Below are 14,437 nucleotides of genomic sequence, written 5' to 3'. Positions count from 1 at the left end.
CAGATGGTAAAGACACGTCTCCACAACTCATGTTTCAGCCACCATAACACAATCCATGCAAATGAGAGGCGTTCCCAGCCTCAAGTTCCAAGTGAGACTGGCCTGCCCCAAGGCCACCATACCACCTCAGAACTAGAGAAAAGAAGTTCCCAGAGTTCTTCTGTTCCTGAGGTCAGCATACTGAGGGCTCTTTCACTTCTCCCTCGGCCATCACCCCACTGAGAGGTGCAGGAGAGAACACCTGTCCAGTGGCCCTGTGTCACCCTGGTTGGCCATCAGGTCTAATACCATCATGCTAACATCTCTGTTACCTGTTAATCACCAACCTGAGCTCCCATGTCATCCATCCTCCCAAGCATTGTGTACATCTAGTACTCTAACCCACTTTCCCAAGCATCCTCTACCTCCAAAACCTTTCCACTGTGTCTTTTTGTCTGTCATCAACAAACACTCTTGTTATAGGTTGAACTGTGTCCTCCCCCCCACTTACCTAAGTTCATATGTTGAAGTCTTAACTCCAAGTACCTCAGATTGTGACCTTATTTCGAAACAGGGTCATTGCAGATGTAATTACTCAAGTTAGAATAAGGTTTTAAAAAAAAAAAGAATAAGGTCATATTGGAGTAGGGTGGCATCCTAATCCAAAAGGACTAGTGTCCTCACAGAAAGGGGATATTTAGAGACAAGCAGGCACATAGAGAGGATATCATGTTGGAGTTCTGCTGCCATAGGTCCAGAAACTAGGAAAGGCCTGGGACAGACCATCCCTAGTGCCTTCAGAGGGAACATGACCTTGTCAATAACTTGATTTCAGATTTCTAGCCTTCAAAACTGTGAGACAATAAATTTCTGTTGTTTTAAACCACCCAGTTTATGGTATTTTGTTACGCAGCTCCAACAAGCTAATATAATTCTTCTCTGAAAACTCCCTTCCCTGACTGCCTTCTGGTAACACAGTCTCTTTGCAGCCCTCCTGAAGGAAGGCTCTCTTCTTATCCTATCCCTCTGTATCTCAAAGTGTGGCAGTGGAAGAGGTGTCCACCTTGCTCCTATTGCTCTGTCTAATCCGTTTCTACTCTGTCTGTGCTCAAAAGCTCAGATCTTTTGATCAAGCCAGCATACTCTCCCTGTTTGTTACTGTCATCTACAAATCCTGTCACCCCTCATCACTCATCGATGACTTTATCACCTATTCCACAAGTTCCTCTCTATCCCTACTCCTATCAAAAAAAAAAAAAAATTGAAGAAGAAGAATTAATGACATCAACACTTTGGTGTCTCAGTTCTGCCACCTCCACATGTCCAAAGATTGCTTCCTCAGTTCAAGGCTAGTCATCCACTTCATCTTGTCATCACCTTTAAAATCCCAGCCTTAAGCTTTCCACTCTCTGAACACCATGTCCCAAGCTTTCGGCTCATTTACCCTGTACACTCTCTCCAGCAGTTCTTCATCTCTTGTTAGCAAGACTTCCAATCCACTGCCATCCTCTTGATCACTCTTCTCATGTCTTCCCTGCTCTTCTTACCTAGTCAGAATTCCATTAGTCCATATTTAGAATGATTGCCTTGCTAACACCCTTCACTCTTTCTCCCTTTTCACTCTGGCACACTGTATGGCAAAAATTCCAACTCTGGTAAAACCCAACAATCTGCCTATTGTAGGTCTGTCTGAGAAGTTGAATTTACCAGAGTAAAATATACAACCATGCTGTATGATCTCCCTTTAAAGTTATGACTACAAAAATGTATCTACCAGCTGCCATCCCTCCCCACTGGTTATCTGCTGTCCTCCGAGTTATAACCTCTAATTCCTTGAAAAGTTTAACCTTGAATTGTTTTTCTTTTCATCACTCTTCTATGATTTACTGGTGATTATAATATTCAAATAACTGACTCATTTAATACTATGGAATATTGTGGCATATCAGTTTCCTGACCTATTCATTACAATTGATCTTGCTCTCAATCTGACCTCAAGCACACACTTCATTGGTTATACCTTAGATCTTGTTATTACTGACGGAGACCCCTAATCTCAATTTCAAGGATATCATTCTATAAACTCTAACTTTTATCCTTCCAGCTCACTTTCTCTCCCATACTTTTCTAAAACTCTATTGGGCCTACTTGGGCATCCAAACCATTGGTCCTACCACCATCCTTTCTCAAGTCCCTCCATCTACCAAATTTAGATCCAAAACCCATGATTTCAATCACTCTTTGCTTACATCCTCATCTATTTCACATCTTCTGTATTTGTCTGACAAAATTCCAACCTGTTGAGACCTAACTCTATGCCTACTACACATCTACAACTGAGCAGCTGAATGTGGCTAAAGAAAAACTTGAACCAATGCTGACGGGTCTTTCAGAGATGACCTCAACTCTCAAAAAGGCTAATACTGCCCAGCAATCTTCTACATTTCTCTCATTTTTTCACTCTGCAGACACCTCTTTTCATATCTTTTTTTTTTTTAAGATTTTATTTATTTGTCCGATATAGAAAGAGAAAGAGAGCACACAAGCAGGGGAGTGGGAGGCACAGGAAGAAGCAGGCTCGCCACTGAGCAGGGAGCCCAATGTGGGATTTGATCCCAGGACTCTGGGATCATGACCTGAGCTGAAGGCAGATGCTTAACTGACTGAGTTACCCAGGCATCCCTCTTATCTTTCCTATCCCCAAACCTCCACACTAGCTCTATACTTATTCTTAACTAAAAGACTTGCCTCTTATTTTCCTAATAAAACAGAATCACTTGGGAAATAACTCCTATATCTTTCTTACACCAAGGTTACCAGCCTACCTCCATCTGTATCCATACCCTCTACCTTCCCTCCTGTCACATGGATGAAATTGTTCCTACTTCTATCTAAAGCTAACCTCTCCTTTAATTATCTGAATTCCACCCTTTACCCCTACTCAAAGACTTTGTTCCTAAATTATCCTCTCTCCTAACTGCAACACCAGTTTTCTCATCAGTATACAACTATGCTTTACTATCTCCTGTCTTAAAAATACCCTCCTTGATCCCACAATCTTCCTCCAGCACCTGAACCATTTTTTAATTTTCATTTATAGAAAAATTCCTCAAAAAAGATCTTGTGATAGCTGTCTTCATGTTCTCAATCTTTCTAATCAGAATGTTAATTCAGCATTCCTCTAAGCTCACTCACATCACCAAACCCAACCAATAGTGCTCGGGTCCCCAGCCCACACCAACTCTCAGCAGTGCTGAACATAGCTAACACAGCTCTTTCTTGAGACACTTTCTTTTCTGGGCTTCCAGGACAACACGCTTTATTGTTTTACCTCCTGCCTCACAGGCTGCTTCTTTTCCATCTGCTTCACAGAATCCTCCTTCTCTTCTCAATCCCAATGCAGAAGGGTGACCAGGGCTCAGGTCTAGACCTTCTCATCTAAGACGACACTTATACCCCAGGTGCTCTATTCTAGTCCAATAGCCAAATGTTCTGTCTATGTGATGATGACTACTGCAACCACTCAAACACCGGATAGATATCTCCTGGTGCCCCCCAAACCCAACTTCTGATTCCTACTCTTCAGCCTCTAAAATGTCTCCCTCCCCAGTCTCTCAATAAATGAGAGACTATTCCATTACTAATCCCACATACCCAGCCAAAACCTGAGTTCTCTTTGATCTTTTTCCCTTTCTCAAATTCCCCACATTCAATCCATCAGTAAGGCTGATTCACAATATGATTCTATATATATGTATGAAATGAATGAATGGAAAAATAAAAAGCAAATATGTGGAACTGCTTTGTACCAGGAGTAAAAATGATAAAAACTACCCATTACAGTTCAAAGATGCAAGCAACAGCATACATTCTTAACGTGCCTTTTTAAAAACTTATGAGGAAATGAAACCTGTAATAAAGATGCTGAGATTTATAGCAAGAGTCCTCACTTCCCCTTAAATTACTGGTATAATGTGCCCAGTACTGCTATATTGGAAGGTCTAATTTCTGTTAACCAGTTTAAATGATTTCTGACATGCTGCATTTTTAAATCTTTGCTCTCCAAATATAATAAATCCCTAAACTTCTGTAAAATATTGATTGCCAGCCATTGACTTTGTAACTGCTCAGGTGAAAACCTGGGGAACAAAACTAATTAAACTAACCTTCTAGATGAAAGGAGCAATAGCTTTGGTGTACCAGAGCAGGAAGATAATGAGCCATATCAAATTATCTCTGGGAACTACCTCCAAGGGTGCAATAAATAAGGTGTTTTCTTGAACTTAATATTTTAATCCAATACTTCCTTTCTGCTTTTCAAACCCAAATTTAATTTAAAATATAAACAATGTTTTTGGGAATGAGAAACATTAATTCACTTTTCTTCTATACACAAAGTACATGATTGCCTATAAAAATGGCTTAGGTCATTGCTTTTTCAATAAAGGAGCAAAAATATCAAGCCAGGGTTGACTCACATATCCTTGAGCATCTTAGGTGTACTGACCATCATCCACATTCCTTTTAAGTTCCTTTGAATTCAGAGAGAACTTACCAGATGATAAGTATACAAATAATACTCTTTAATAAAATGTTGTATAAGGCCCAGGTTGTGAATTCATTCCCCACACTGACAAGTCAGTCAGGAGACAATTAATCTTGATAAGGCATCTGAAAGAAGTACTAAGTGGTCACAAGGACAATTGGAAAGTAGAAAGCACAGTCTATGTACCACTCCTGGAACATCATTTCATAACACATATGCTCTTTTTTTTCTTTTTTTAATATTCACCCATTTATTCTAGCGGGGCTGGAGATGGGGAGAGAGAGAGAGAGAGCGTGCACACAAGCAGGGGAGGGGCAGAGGGAGAGAGAGAACTGCCAGCAGACTCCCCACAATGCAGGGCTCAATCTCAGGACCCTGAGATCACGGCTGAGCCAAAAGCAAGAGTTGGAGGCTTCTAAGTCACCCAGGCACACCACACATACACCCTTGACAGAAAGTTTATATATTATTTTGAAAACCCTCTCACTTAGGTAATGAAGCTAGTCATTTCTTAGTTTTTCCATCTACAGTATGACAAAGCTAATGCAAGTGAAAAGCTACAGAAATTATGCTGAAAGAGTAAAGAAGCAAATGAAGAGAAGCAGAAACTTTCAATTCAAGAGGATGGAAATTGTAGAGCATCGTCTGTGTGTACTGAACACAAGGCTCAACATGGTACAGGAAGCACACTTTCTAACTTCAGGAAGAAATTCCTGACAATAAACAGACACTGAAGAAAGCTATTAAGTGAAACTTGTGGACGGTGGAACACAGTGTTGAGAACTTGGGTTCTTGGAGTTATTTATGACAAAGAATTTAACGAACAAAGGAATTTGTACAGCTCCTTCCTGTAGAAATCATGAAGAACTACCACTTAAAGTCAAAGCCCTGCAGTATGTGACTAATTACATGACCTTGAACAAGCTATTTAACTTCTCCACCTTCAGTTTTCTTCCTAGGAAAATGCATAATAATAGCACCTGCCCCAAGGGGCTGATTTGAATGTCGATAAGAATAATAGCCAACACTTATTAAGTGCTCACTATGTGCCAGGCACTATTAAAGTACTTTAGTAGTATAAATTCACATAATCCCTAGAGTAAATAAGAGGTAGATAGATATGGTTATTATCCTTATTTTGTGGAAGAGGAAACTGAGGCACAGAAATAAGCTCCAGAGACAAAATCATCAGCCTCACTTGGAAACTTGTTAAAAAATGCAGAATCTCAAGTCCCACCTCAGATTACCAAATCAAGATCTGCTTTTTAATAAGATCAACAGCTGATTTCCACCCACATTAAACTTTCAGAAGCACATGAGTAAAACAACCTGATTATAAGTGGTGGAGGGGGGTTTGAACTTTACAAGTCTTACTCTATAACCACTGTACTGCACCACTTCTTTGCATTGGAGAATGCACCTAAAGTGCCTAGCATACACTAAGTTATAAATATTGGTTATCATTATAATATTTTCAGGGTGGTTTATACATAGTTCTACTTGGAGGTAAAAGAATATAACTAGCTTAGCTAGGCAGATAGATATAGATTGCACTAAAAACAAAACAAAACAAAAAAACACAAAAGAGCTGAAATTATCACCTACTACTTAGCATTGATGGGAATTTGAATCACAGAATTCTAGCACTTCAACATTAAAAGGGAACATGAAAAGATAGCGATTCAAATATCTTATTTTATTTCCATGGAAATTGATGCTGAGAGAGAGATGAAGTAATTTGACCAAGGTCAGCCAGTAAATTAGGGGCTTAGCAAGGACTCCAACTCGGGCCTCATAGTTAGATCTGCAATCATACGATTATTACTGGCTTCTCCTTATTGCCTGCTACTGACTGCATAGGTCAAAAAAGACAATTGAATAAGTAAGCAATTAGCAGATGCAAGTGGTTTCACATTACTGTTTAAAGTGCTCTACCGACCACAGAGGCTACTTCTAGTGCCTATGAATACAAAATATCTTCATAATGTGTTTCTTCAGAAACCAGTTGTTTACTGGCTCCATAGATTTTCTCATGGGTGTTTTCCTGGCATTTTGCCAGAGCACTGATGAAAATTGGTGTTGTGTAATATGGTAAACTTTGGGCAACAGTGTAGCTAGCCTTTCCTAACAATCCTGCTTTCCATCCAACATTAATCCTTGCCACTCTATCCATATTACCAGGACATTTTTTTAAAAGGGTAACGATGCTTTGAGCTTCTCTAAATTGTATTATATTCTCCCCCACATATACAGGAGTCCCATTTCACAAATATCTGTCTTTCAATCAGTCCAGCCAAACCGCATTTTCTGCCTGCCAACTCCACACTAATACACCTTTGACTCTGTAAAAACAGACACCTACACTTGACTGCTTTTCCTCCTATTTCGAAGTTTTCCAAGATAATCATGCAAAACATATTCAAATTATTCTTTCAGCAAGCTATTTTATTTTTTTTCAAATTGCTCAAAAATCATTTTTCCCCAAAATCTCTTCTTTACTAACATGAGTTGTTGAGGATGACTAGGATTTTCTTTTTAATATTAGGCATTTTATTAATCTTTACTATGTAATCAGCAGTGAAGACCTAACAGGCATAATCCCTGACTTCATCTTCCATACAATATTATCTATACAGATACCTCCTATCCTTTAGTCTTATTACAGAGTTTTAATTTGGTTTTGTGCCTTCACGTGTTCCCTGTTTCTGATCCCTCTTCCCCCTACGTGTCCACTGATATCTGTGGTGATTCAGAATTTGCTGCGGACATCTGTCAAGAAGAAATTGGTTTCCCTTCCTGTTGAAAACAGGTGAATATTTAGATCTACCCATCCTAGAGTGTATTTTTCCTTCATGCGAATTTCCTTCAAGGGTTCAAAGAAGTAAAAAGCTTAATGTATGCTCAATTATATATTTTTTTAATAGCAGGAAAAAAATTGGAAATCTATCCAGCGAAATATTAAGTTTGGTTATCTAAGGATCCTTAGATTATGAGTCATAGTAACCTATTTATTTTTGCTTTTCTGTGTGTTTCAAGATTAATAAAATAGCATATTAACACTAATTTTAAGAAAGTCAACGTTATTACAAACACAAGTTTGAGTTCATATTGTCATCTGGATAGTAATCCCCAACACATTTGATGAACATCACACTAAAATGCAATTTAAAAAAAAAACAATAAAATAATTTCTTAAAAAAAGGTCAATGTGATAGGTTAAGACTGACAGGTTATCACAAAACGGAAGAAATTAGATTAAAAGAAACCTACATAGGATTCTACTCATAGCACATTTCAACTTGACATCATGAAACAGAAACCACTAGAAACAAGAAGGTAGGAAGATTTTTTTCTTATTTCTCTCCATATATTTCCAGACTCAAAGATCCAAGATACTACAATTGAAGACAAAGGTTGGTGTTTCTTTCTACTTTCTCTATTCTATTCTGTTAAAAAGGTAGTTATTATACCCATTTATCCTCCTATATGATATACTACTCAGCTACAAGAAATAAAATAAAACCCAAAAACCAAAATAAAATTCATTTAACTCAAAGAGCAAGAACTGTACAAGTTACACTTTCTCACCACAATTTAATTTTTTTAAATTTAAGTACCACTTGGAAATTAAAAGAGGAAAAAATTACTTGTAAATAACTCTTGGTTAGAACAAGAAACCATTACAACTACAGACCATTTGGAAAATAACAAACATGAGAATACTGCATATAAAAACTTGGAAAACATTGCTGTATAGTCAAAGAAAGTTACTTTATATGTTTTATTATTGATTTCTAAAAAATAAATAATTAAATAATAATAAGTTTGGGCAAAGTAACTCAAGTTAGAAAGAGTAAAACAGAACAAACTTCAGGAAAACAAGCAGAAATTATTAATAAAATACAAATCAATAAATTAAATAGTAAAACAGATAAATCAGAATTTATAAATAAATTAAAAAGCTAGTTATTTTAAAAGAACAATAGAATAAACCAATTTGGTCATATATAATTTAAAAACAGAGAGATGAGAAAAAAAACACAAACCCATTACCTGAAGTTAGAAAAAAAAGATCAAACAACAAAAAATGAAAATATTTCAATTTGGGAAAAAAGTAAAAGATTAATAACCATGGGATAAATTGGAGAACATTGTCAAATTCCTTCAAAAAATAATGTAAGGCCTACATCCATGCAAATTAATGGGTAAATGTTTCTGTTCTTTCAAACGATTCCCTTGCTAGATAAGTTGTTAAAAAGTAGAGAAAAAAGGTGAGATGCCTCGTAATTAATTTAGTCAATCTAAAATAACCCCTATGCAGAAATCTGACATAGCAGATGAAAGAAACCCCAAACTCATCTAACTTAACAGATGTTAATATACCATTTATAAATAAAATATTAGCAAATACAAACCTTTTAATGCAACATAAACATTTAAAAAAGAAAAAAAAGGCCCCAGAGCCAGGGCCAGTTAGTAAACATTCCAAGAGTGCTAGGAGGATGCTTCTTTAATACATAAAAGAAAAATCTTTAATGTAATTTACCAGATCAGGAAACCAAGGGAGATAAAGCAGCCATCTCGATAGATGCTGGAACAACATCTGTAAATAATTAAACATTCATTCTTGATCATTTGAAAAAATATTAATAAAATAGAGAAAAATGTTCCCAATCCAAGAACCAACAGTCAATTTCATGCTTACTGTCAAAACACAAGAAAAATTTCCATTGACAAGTATGCCTGAAAGCATATTTACCACTGTTCTAGTAGTCTGACCAAAACTAATAACATAAAATAAAAACTATAAATTTAAAAGAGGCAGAGACAGAACCGTTATTATTATTTACATGTAGTGTGGTTTTTTTGCCTCTAAAACCCAAGAGAATCAATTTAAAATTTTTAGATGACCTAATTATTTGAAAATCCATAGGTTAAAACATATTTTCAGCTCTCGGCTACCCAGAAGAGTTCTCTAAAACTGTACATTCCACTTCCTAAGGTTAAGGTTTTCTATACCAAAGCGGTAAATAGAACATATGACCTATTTTTCTCTACCCATTGGATGAAGGTGCACTTTGATAAGACTAAGTTCTAATTTTTCTTTTAATTTTCTTCATTTTGATATTCAATGGAGGAACTCAGAATCCACTGCCAAAGTTTTTGTTGAGTCACCTGAGAAAAATCCCATCTTAAATGGCATCATATATTCAGTTGTTTATTCGCTCAACAGAATATGTTCTAAGTCCTAGAGCGTGGTGATATGCGCTAAATGTTTATATACAGATGAACTTGACCTCACCCCGCTGTTACACAGCTGCAGAAAAAAACAGGGATGAAAATTCAAGTAGGGCATAACTCACAATAATAAAAGCATGTGCTGTGAGACCACAAAGAAGGCAGAGCCTTAACTCCTAGGATCCTTTGAAATACACCTTCAAGAGTCCCCACACATAACCACAGACCCGCTACAGTGAACTAAGTATAGTTTTTAAAATGATTGCGTTAATGTATCAGCTACTCCATGATATCTTAGTGTTTGAAACTATCACCAAATTATAGTATATGGACAGCTACTTGCTAAAACAAACAAACAAACAAACACTGCTTGTCTGTTAGATTATCCTTTAAAAAACATTCTGGCTTTGATTTGATTTGCTATTTTGTTGTCTTGAAGTACAATGGCCAACTGGACTGAAGCCTGCCCAGTCAGCAAGCATACTGCTGGGACATAATACCAACATGAAACTCCCTGGGTTCCAGCAGCATTACCTACCAGCTCGTTTGACCTTGACTGTAAATCCTGAAACATAGTGAGGCTACTGAGGCCCACCTTGAGCATTCTGTTAGACCGAGGCAGGAGGCCAGAGCAGCAATCATCTGGCAGGTAGAGTGAGCAACTAGACCAAGGACAAGTCGAAGAACTACTTTCAGACTCTGGAGGCCCAACAAACAACAACAGAGCTATGAACTGAGACCCAGTAGCCAATAAATCAGGATTCAGAGATCGAGAAAGCCGCCCTTATTTAAACATAGGTTCTGGCTAGAGCACGAGTCTAAGCGAAAGGTCACAACTTCAATGAGTTTTGCAAATAATGGCTTCAGGAACAAATTACAGATTTAAAATTACACTGCAGCCTTCATGTTTGCTCAGTAAGGAAGAAAAAAATATTTGATTTGACATCAATCATTTCTGTGTCAAATACAGGGATGGTAATCAATCAAGTATTTATTGTGCATCTACTACTCTGCATATGATCTATGTTAGGAGTTACAGAGAAACTCATAAGACCTTTAAGATATGGTCCCTGATTTCAAAGCAATTGCAGTCTAGTTTTTAAGTCATATACTCCCATACTATCCTAAAGATTCTTCAAAACTCTTAAACAATTGTAAGTACTTATTAGACTAATTTTTTAACCTCTATTTCCCTGATACTCTAAATTCCACAAGCTCAAGGACAATCCCCACCTGGACCACTACTTACTTCCAATGCCAAGTGCATAGTACCTGCAAAGTAAATTTGTCTTGAATAGACAAATAAATAGATAATTGACATGTTAAAAAAACATTTTTTAAGGGGCACCTGGGTGACTCAGTCAGTTAAATATCCAACTCCTGATTTTGGCTCAGGTCATGATCTTAGGGTCGTGAGATCAAGCCCTAAATCCTCCACACCGGTCATGGAGCATGCTTAAGATTCTCTCTCTCTCCTTCTCCACCCCCACTCTTCTCCCCTACCGCATGCATGTGTGCGTTCTCTTTCTGCCCCTCCCCCCAGAAAATCATTTTTCAAAAATGAGTATTACCTGAAATGTGTTTAGAGTAATTAAGCACAAAGAGCTCTAAGGATCTGAGTAGTGGGGGGAAAGCTAATTACTATCTTTAATATCATCTATAAAGATTAAGACAAATAGAGAAGCTCAAAGTGTCTATTTGATTTGTTAATTAGAATCTAACACTACATCACTCAGCATCAGGGAAATACAAATCAAAATCACAATGAGATACCACCTCGCGCTAGTCAGAATGGCTAAAACTAACAAGTCAGGAAATGACAGATGTTGGCTAGGATGCAGAGAAAGGGGAACCCTCCTACACTGTTGGTGGGAATGCAAGCTGGTACAGCCACCCTGAAAAACAATACAGCAGTTCCTCAAAAATTTGAAAAAAGAGCTACGCTATGACCCAGCAATTTGCACTACTGGGTATTTACTCCAAAGATACAAATGTAGTGATCTGAAGGGGCACCTGCACCCCAATGTCTCTAGCAGCAATGTCCACAATAGCCAAACTATGGAAAGAGTCCAGATGTCCATTGACAGATGAATGGATAAAGAAAATATGGTATATAGATACAATGGAATATTATGCAGCCATCAAAAAAATGAAATCTTGCCGTTTGCAATGACGTGGATGGAACAAGAGGGTATTATGCTAAGCGAAATAAGTTAATCAGAGAAAGACAATTATCATATGATCTCGCTGATATGTGTAATTTAAGAAACAAGGCAGAAGATCATAGGGGAAGACGGGAAAAAATGAAACAAGACAAAAACAGAGAGACAGACCACAAGAGACACTTAATCTTAGGAAACAAACTGAGGGTTGCTGGAGGGGAAGGAGGTGGGGGGGATAGGGTAACTGGGTGAAGGACACTGGGGAGGGTTTGTGTTGTAACGAGGACTGGGTATTATATAAGACTGATGAATCACAGACCTGTACCCCTAAAACAAATAATACATATGTTAATAAATAAAGATACATGGGGGGTAGGGGGGAGAGAACCTAAGACTGCAGCTCCACAGCCCCACCAATCATGCCCTGCTGCTATGCTTTCCCTCTACCAGTTTGCTGAAAGTGGGAATACAGTCCTATCCTTAATTCCCCCACAACATAGAAAACCCTGTGAAGCGAAATAAAGCTTTAGTGAATTTGGATAGCATGAGTAAATCCAGGGGAATCTACAGTGTTAGTAGGGATGGCCACTCACAGTCACTTTGAAAGTCCAAAGTGGCCGGCAACACCTTTTCTGATGATCCCCGTGAGTGTGCAGGTGCCTGCCTGCACAGGCTGCCTCACTCCTCACTTTGCTATTTGTACAGAGGATACCAGGCCTGGAATCTGAGAAAGGGTTCATCAGAGTCCTGTCACCAAGCTTAGGCTTTAAATTGCCCAACACATAAGTGTCTTTTTCTGATTCATGATACCATTATTGACCTGCTGTGATAATGGGAACCTCTAGTGACATGCTTAAAAGGTTGTGTTGTTTTCTGGGTTGTTTCATTTTGTTTTTTTTAGTGCTTTCATTGTCTCTTTTTCTGATATTGCTGATAGAACCCAATCAGCACTTCCCACATTTGTTTGATTTGCCCTTTCTTCTTCCAAAATCATTCTTAATATTGCATAAAGGCATGAACTTTATTCATTTTCTCCGTTTTTAAAGAAAATCAGTTTTACCTTGGTTTACTTCCATTTCTAGTGTAAACCCACATCCCAACTTATAAGCACTCTATTTTTTCTAACTGCTTTTGCTCTATTGGATAATGATGTAATTAATAATATTCACAAAATACAGCAAATAATCAGGGGTCTCTGAATTGGACTGCAAGTAACCCTGAGTTTCATTAACAAGGTCCCAAGAGTAGGCAAGCATGGGTAATTTCCAAGCAATGAATTACCAGATCCTTAGTTGCATTCTTAAAATATAGCTATAGCAGAGACAAATATCTTGCTGGAACTTTCCTTCCACAAGTATACAATGAAAATCCATATGCATATTTTACTTGGGCACCAAGTCATCTGGCAACTGTCATTCATCAACCACTTCTCTGATTTCAGGTGTTTTGATTAATTTACTTATTTTAGAGAGAGAGGAATAGAGGTAGGGGAGAGGGAGAGGGAGACAAGCAGACTCTCTGCTGAGCAGCAGAGCCCGTCTCCATCCCAGGACCCTAAGATCATGACCTGAGCCAAAATCGAGAGTCCCACACACGTAAGCAACTGAGCTACCCAGGTGCTCCCCACTTATCTGACTTCTTATTCATTCTTATCATATACCTGGTAGATTTACATTAATGAGAATACACTATGATTAATATACCTTCTATATATTTCGTATCCTCCACATTTTTGGCTGTTGAAGTCCACTGAATCCTATCCCATCCCAATAATCAGTAATATTCAGATGCAGATAATGAGTTAATGTACCTCATTATGAGGCTTTAGGGGGGGTTTAGTTCAAGACTGTTATGTAAGAGGATCCTGAATGGCCCTCCTCCCATAAATACACCGAATCTATAGCTACACATGGAACAACTGCCTCTGAAAAACAAAACGAAACGAAACGAAATGAAAAACTCAAACCTAAAAACTGACTCCTATGCACTGAGCCAAAGAGAGAAGGCCCACATCAAAGTGGGTAGGAAAGCCTGGGCACAATCTTGCCATAAATTCCATCCGGCTTGGGGGCAACCCAGGGGGGAGGGAACTCAAAACCTGGAGCTTCTCCCTGAGGAATGAAAAGTTTCAATCCCACATGCGGCATCCCTGACTTTTCAGACCTGCCCCCTGAGAAAGGGGCCCCCAAAACATCTAGCTTAGGAACCTAACGGGGGCTGGCGCGCTAGGACTCACCGGCCCCAGGGTTCCAGCGCAGAAGCCGCCCATGGAGGGGAGCCCGGACTTTGTGCAGGAGAGGCTCATTTGCTGGTCTTGGAGCTTTGGCCTGAGGCACAGGCATCTGATTTACACTCATTTAGGGGCCTGTGCAGGAGCTCTCCGGAGGGAGACTGGCGGGCGCCATCTTCACGCTCTCCCGCTGCCAGCTCCAGGGCAGCTGTACTTTCGCTAGAAGGGAGCTTTTACGGCACCAATCCCGGGTTTTGCGACTGCGCCCAGCGGCGTCTCCAG

At 38.6% G+C, this 14,437-nt stretch overlaps 1 long non-coding RNA gene across 1 annotated transcript in view; it reads right to left on the bottom strand.

The window, feature by feature from the left end:
• Nucleotides 1-14,437, bottom strand: part of LOC123785504 (uncharacterized) — a 101,402-nt gene extending 86,965 nt beyond the window's left edge. Inside the window, exon 1 of the long non-coding RNA XR_006777651.2 lies at nt 14,162-14,437. This is a non-coding gene — a long non-coding RNA (uncharacterized LOC123785504). The remainder of the gene's footprint in view (nt 1-14,161) is intronic.

Source organism: Ursus americanus, chromosome 15 (genome assembly GCF_024610735.1).
Source record: "Ursus americanus isolate L20-20 chromosome 15, mUrsAme1.1.p, whole genome shotgun sequence".
Taxonomy (NCBI): Eukaryota; Metazoa; Chordata; class Mammalia; order Carnivora; family Ursidae; genus Ursus; species Ursus americanus.
The sequence above is the reverse complement of the archived record's forward strand: the minus strand, read 5'-3'. Positions and strand labels throughout refer to the sequence as shown.